Source organism: Ceratotherium simum, chromosome 14 (genome assembly GCF_057802395.1).
Source record: "Ceratotherium simum simum isolate JZ-2026a chromosome 14, ASM5780239v1, whole genome shotgun sequence".
NCBI classification, from domain to species: Eukaryota; Metazoa; Chordata; class Mammalia; order Perissodactyla; family Rhinocerotidae; genus Ceratotherium; species Ceratotherium simum.
The window spans coordinates 1,009,724-1,016,805 of record NC_141913.1 but is presented as its reverse complement, the minus strand read 5'-3'; positions in this window follow the sequence as shown (position 1 = coordinate 1,016,805).

The following is a 7,082-nucleotide window of genomic DNA, read 5'->3' as shown; positions in this document are numbered from 1 at the left end:
CCTCTTGCATTTTTCTGAAAAAAATTTTTTTTTGAAAAAGGACTAAAACTGAAAGCAAGCCCCCAAAATTTAAACACTAACTTAAAAGACATGGATCCTCTTCTTCAGAAAACCATAGTTATCCGAGTTACATATAACCTAACAAATAATTATAGTAAAAACCAAAATAATATAAATACAATATAGATGTAGAAACAAAATGCTATGGGTATGTAGAAGAAAAGAAGCAAAGCAACAAAATTGATATAAATTCTTCATGGAAGAGATTTCATCAGTGCTGAATCCTCAAAGATACATCATGTTCCAATACTCAGAAAAGGCCTCGCTAGAAGAGTGTTCCTGGATAAGACTTCTGAGAATAGGGAGTCTCTTGTCCACCGAGATGGAGTGGGAGCTGGAGCTGGTTGGGTTATGTGGGGCAGAGCATCTGGCCTTGAAGGGTTTAGGGTAATGTCTAAACGTGGAACCACAGGCCAAGGAGACCCTGGAAGGTTTTTGAGGAAGGCAGCTTTTGGGGTATCTGCCTATCCTATGCTACACCTGTGCTGGGTGTGAGCATCTACAACATTTTGAATATGTGTCCCTGCCAGCTTACAGGTTAAGAGTAGATATGTGAGTTAAGCTGGGCCAACTAATGTTTCTCTCCCAGGAATTCAGCAAAGCAAATCAATCTGTTAGGTGCTTGAACTGGAAGTGATATGAAGTTGGGCCTGAAGTGGCTGGGTTCAGCCATGTATATCTGCTGAGGCAGAGACAGACAGTGTACAAAAGAGAGCAGAAAGGACTTGAGAGACTGGAGCACCTGAAGTGATAGGTCCCAGTGCCTTGCAAGGTCAGGCTGTGCTTCTGGACTTTGAGGTGCAGAAAGAACCCTGATTCTGTCTGATAAAGTTGCCTTTTTTCTAAGCGATCTCAATGCGCTTTTGCCTCTGACCAAGGCCAAAGGATAGGATTTGAAGGAGATCAGGCTCAGTGTTCTCAAAAGTGACAGAGGAGTCCAGTAAGTGGATAACCAGATCATGAAATGAATTTGGACAATGCTAGGGCCATTTATGACCTTTAAGAGAGCTGTTTCAGTAGAGCACTGGGGGCAGATGTCAGACTTCAAGGAACTAAAGTATGAGTATAAATTATGGAGAGGTTTTTACAGAACTTTGGTAATTAAGGGAAGAGGGGGGATGGGGCTGCCTACCAGGGAAGCAAAGTCAGAGGAAGGCTTCTGTTGCTGCCATGCAGGATGAAACACTTAAGTGTCTGTGTAAACAGAAGAGGGAGAATTAATAGGGAGGAGAGAATGGCTACATAAGGGAGGACATTAACAGAGAGTGATGATACTGTCGGGGAGGAGGGAGAATCCCCCTCTGCCCTTTCCCTTAAGGTTCTTCTGGCTGGCCAAATAATTAAAAGACAGGTTAGCAGGAGAAAATAATACCAAGTTTAATAACATGTATACATGGGAGAAACTGGGAATAACATGTATACATGGGAGAAACTGGGAAACTGAGTTTCTCAACACCATAGCAGAGATTCTCGTCTTAAATACCATCTTCAGCTAAAGACAAAGGAGGATGTTGGGGGTGGGTGGTGTTTTGGGATTTCAGAGGGGAAGAAGACAATTTACATGAAGAGGGAAATGTAAATGTTTGTCAGACAATGCTTTGCAGGGCCACCTATAGAGAATGCGGCTGGAGAGACAGGAATTATAGTAATCAAGAGTATGTACATTTTAGTCTTCTCCTTCCATACTGATAAGAGTTTCCAGAGAAAAAGCCATCCCCCCCCCCCACTTCCCAGCACACAGAGGGAGATACCTTTACAAATGTAAATATTTGGTAAACAGAACTTTGAAAAGAATGGGCTTGGCGAGGACTCTGCCAGTCTGTCCATACCCAGAGTTAAATTCCTTTAGGCAGTTAGTGGGGGAGGTCAAATGTCCGTCAGAGAAAATAACCAAAGTAAAGAGATATATTTCAGGGTGGTCAATTTTGATCTCCCACAATACTATATACTGACCCACATTTGGGTAAAACACACAACAGCTGCATCTGCTTCCTGTGACTTTGTCCCTGACATCAGCAATCCTGCACTTACAGAACATTCAAGTTTTAGGGGAACAGAACACCTAGCAAGTTACTGATTTTACTCCAAGACAAAAGAAATTACATTACTTTACTGTTATAATAAATAAACTTGTTTGTATCACACAGCTATTGCTGCATAAAGAACACCCCAATACTTGGAGATCCAACAGCACGATTGTTTCTCATTTCTCACATGTGTGTAGGCTGGCTGGCTGGTCTGCTGATCTTGGCTCTGCCGATCTTGCTGGGCTCCTCTATTCACGCCTCTGCAGTCAGCTGGGGGTTGACTGGCGGCTCTGTGCTCTCTCACACATCCAGGGCCTCAAACGGAACAACTGGCTATGTCCTGTTCTCCAGCAGGTGAGTGTACCCTCGGAGCGGTCACGTGGAAACAAGACCGAATAGGGGCACACGAGGACTTTGAGGTCTAAGCTTGGAACTGGCACATCGTGACTTCACCCCCTTCTATTTGCCAAAGCAAGTCACAAGGGCATCCTTGGTTCAAGGAGTGGCGAAATCCACTCTGCCTCATGTTGGAAACAGGAGCAACGTTGCCTTGTAAGGGCTATGAATAAAGGGAGGCCACTAATTCAGGACATTAATTTGATCCACCACACTTACAAAGACGTGGGTTTTTTCCTGTTTAGATCGAGTAGGGAAGTATCAGAACTGTCAACAAGGGGTTTTTCAAGGAGGTCCCGAGGTGCTCAGTTTAGTGCTAAAACAGAAGGCTTCAAAACTACTTAGGAACAACTGCTTTACTCTTATATTTCATGTTGGTGGCTCAACTAGACTGAGTTGGTGAGCTTTATTCCCTTCAAGTGTATATATCTATATATATACTCACTGTACACTTAGTAATCTAAAAGTCAAAAAGAAACGTGCAACTTCTTTTCCTGTGAGAGTGGATAAAGCTTTTTTACTTGTTCATGTAAATGTCACTTTAGTAGTTTTAGATCAACTCATATTTCTAACATTAGAAACGAATTTTGTAAGAAGATGTATTGAGGGCCTTAAAATGAGAAAGAACAAGTGCATATTCAATCCTGAAAAAGTGGACTCTATATTTTCTAATGGAATATTAGATGTTAAGATAATGGGCTAAACAAAAAACTGATCTTTTAATTTTGGTTAAAGGTTTAATAAAATAGGGAAATTGAAGTGGAAATAATTCTAACAGGCTTGGATTTAGGTAGGTGGTACATAAAGTATGATGGTAAGTTACTTTTGGATTTTTGAGACTGGGTCAAGAAAAAGCTAAGAAAAAGCCATCCTCTGAGAGAGCCGAAAAGGAAAGATAAATGAGCTTATCATTCTGCAGAAGCAGCCCTCCCCAAGAGACGGTTTGTAAATATATACTGCCGATGGAGATTTTTAAAGCACCCAAATCCAGTCCAGGTGATCAGGGAGAATCCCAAGGATTGGAATGCAAAAAGAAACTGGAACTCAACAAATGGCCTCATATGCAGCCAGCAAAGGCTTTAGGCCTCTTGGCTGGAGATGTCCCTCCATGAGAATGGTTCTATCAGACAGTTGTCACTTGTCACACTACTCATTAAGAGGAGCCAGCTCTCTTTGTCCTGATTTCATGGTCAGTTGGCAATCTTTTAACTTAATTTGCCTTTATAGACTATAGTGGTGGGAAAGTGTTAACCTGAAACCATCGGTCTTTTTGGCGTTTATGTCCGTCAGTATAATTGGCCTTCTTGCTTTTCGCTAGTTCCCTTAGCCTGGTCACTTCTGGGAGCATTCACAAACAAGTTTCTGGACGTATGATGCTGAGAACTAGACGTAGACCCTGAACTTGGTGATCTCTAAACTAAGTCCTGTGCTGTGAGATGCGCCCTGTGGAGCCAGCTGGTCTGGGGTCCCTGGCAGAGGTGGGAATAACAACCACCTTTCCTGACAGCTAGTGTGTGTTCTACATATTATACCACTTGCTAGTTTTTAGATAATGCATGTCTAGCTACAGTAATTTTGGGCATATTGCTATTCAAGAAACTGTGAATTGCCTACCTCTGAATTTTCCATTTTTTTTTCTAGATCTCTTACCTTGGAGATGGTATGGTTGTGTCATCAATATCTATGAAAACGAGACTAAAAAGGATTGATAGCTTTCCTCCTGCAGTTTGCATGGCTTTCTCCAAATCCAATTGGTTTATTGAGTACAAGTTGTAGTGGGAAGTGAAGTTTGAAGTGAGACTCCTTATCTTGTTCAGTTTATACAAGACTCTAAGCATCATCAGAAATACTGCATATAAATTGGATTTAATTCCAGGGTATAAGTATATCTGGAAGTATACTGGGAGAGAGTATATGTGGAAATGGTGATTTTATGTCACTTTATGATAGCTTTGTTCTACTAAAAAAAGTACAAGTGTAAAAATAAATAGATTTCTAAACAGATTTTGTCATTAATTAAAAACAGCAAGCTGGCCCAATGGTGTAGTGGGTAAGTTTAGCATGCCCTGCTTCCACAGCCTGGGTTCATGAGTTTGGATCCTGGGCGAGGACCTACACCACGTGTCAACCATGTTGTGACAGCGACCCACATACAAAATGGAGGAAGATTGGCACAGATGTTAGCTCAGGGCTAATCTTCCTCACCAAAAAGAGGAAGATTGGCAACAGATGTTAGCTTAGAGCGAGTTTTCCTCAGCAAAAAAAAAAAAAAAAGCATAATATGCATATTATCTTGTTTATGAGGCTTTTTGGTATCATTTACTTAAAATTAGTTTTAATTCTTCAGTATTATTGAAGACTTCTTTCTGAATATAAATTTTTTAACATTTTGTAAAATTGTAAAATTTTCAATATTTACATTTAAATAGAACTCTATGCAATCATTTATATCTCAACCCATTAAAGCAAGTTAAATATTGGACAATCCCCTTAGGAAAATATTACTGTAACAGAGAAAATGTAACAGGAAATAGAGTGGTATGGGTGAAATTATTAACAGTGGCATTAATATGAAAATAAACGTGATGGTAATAATTATTGAAGATAAATTATGACCAGTGAAATGATTTTAGCTGAATGGACAATTTGCTTGTGGACCAAGCATAGAATCCTGTTAAGATAACTTCTCTTCAATTACACTCACGTGTGTAAAGGATTCACTTTGTGCTTTACTCTCACAAGTGGTCCTATGCACATACTAGAAAACAATTGTGAGTTTTAAAAACACATGTGTCGGGGCTGGCCTGATGGTGTAACGGTTGAGTCTACACACTCTGCTTCTGCAGCCCAGGGTTTGGGCGTTTGGATCCTGGGCCCGGACCTACATTGCTCATCAAGTCATGCTCTGGTGGCATACCATATACAAAAAAATAGAGGAAGTTTGGCACAGATGTTAGCTCAGGGAAACCTTCCTCACCAAAAAAAGAAAAAGAAAAAGAAAAAAAACTATGTGTTAATGGCCAATCTTGCTATTGATCAAATAATAAAGCAATGCCATTTAATTCTACTTGGGAAAAAATCACATAAAAATAAAAATGTCCAAACAGAAAAAAGTAAATAAATTAAGCAGATTTCAAAATGAAGTGTCCCTTAAATAAAGCCAATCACTGTTTTAGCAAAGGGGAAGGTTTCATTTCCACCCACAATAGATAGACACAGACATGTTACAGAACTGCTGCGACAGTGTTACATTTTGATGACCTGCAGAAAGGGGTTCTTCTGTGTTTACTGTGCCACCAGGGGTTCCCATCCCAAGAATAAATCATCCTTATCTATTTGGTTATCATCAACTTTGCTACTTAGAGTTTGTCAGATTCAAGTGAATTCTAAAAATAAAATGTCTAGTAACCATCAGTGTTCTAAACCCCATTGTTTATAATGGGCCACTGGTAATGTTACAATAATCAACATTGGGGCTATTTCATTTTGAAGAGAGAAATATAAAACCCTTTGCTAATGCAGCTGTTCAAATAAAAGGAATTTACTACAACAGCTTTTCAAAAATTCTGTAATAAGTGTACCAACGCATTCCTGCGTATATTTCCATATAATTTGAATAACACTATCATTTCAAACAGATGTCAGCTTCTTTGAATATAATCAGACGTCGTCGTCAGCACTATGCACCCCTGGATTTACGTTTAAGTAACTCAGGATGAGGGGCACTGCCTGTGCCACCTGTTTCGTTGGCACATCCTTTCCCGTATTTAAACTTAGCCCATGAAAATAGTGTTTCTGTTTTGATAAATGTAAGCCAAATATATTCCATAAACATGTTATAAAAATAATTGTTTCCCCCAAAAAAGTGCAGACTATGTGATGTAAATTCACTTTATTTGGATTTCAATCCGGCTTTCTTTGATTTTGTATAACATTAATATTGATTTTTCTATGGGACAGGTGGAAACAGCAGTGCCCTTAACTCTTTCTCTGCTGGAAACATTTTGATGTTTCTATCGCTAAGACTTCAAGTCTTCAGTGATAAACAAACACCGCTGGGAAGGACTGGGGTTACGGCTCAGTAATTGGAGCACTTGTCCTTCACCAGAAGGACACCTATCTGGGCTTATGTAAGTAGCAGCGAGGGGGACTGCCATCTACCCACTGAGTCCCACTCTGATTTCAAGCAGTCGGGTGAGCAGGTATGCAAAGGTGGTACCCTGAAGTATGCCTGTTGTCACAGAAATAAGCCATACCTCTACAAGGTCTTTAGCATAAGCATGTTAAAATGGGACGAAAATAAGTACACCTCTTCCTTAGATCTGCTTTAAGTCTTCTCTCTATCCTGATGCCTTCTGCTTCCCTTTCTTTTTCTCTCTGCCCCGAATCTCTTTTTCTTAACTTATTAGAGCACAGAACACAGTTTGTGTGTATGCGTGTGTTTGTACTTATAAATTTCTAATCATCATTGTTCCTAATTTAAAAACTGCATTAGCAAAGGGTTTTATATTTCTCTCTTCAATAACACTAAATTATGTTTCTAGCAAAGGACCAGTTTCGCCTGAAAAACAAAACAGTTTTAGTTCTTGGTTTCTTGTA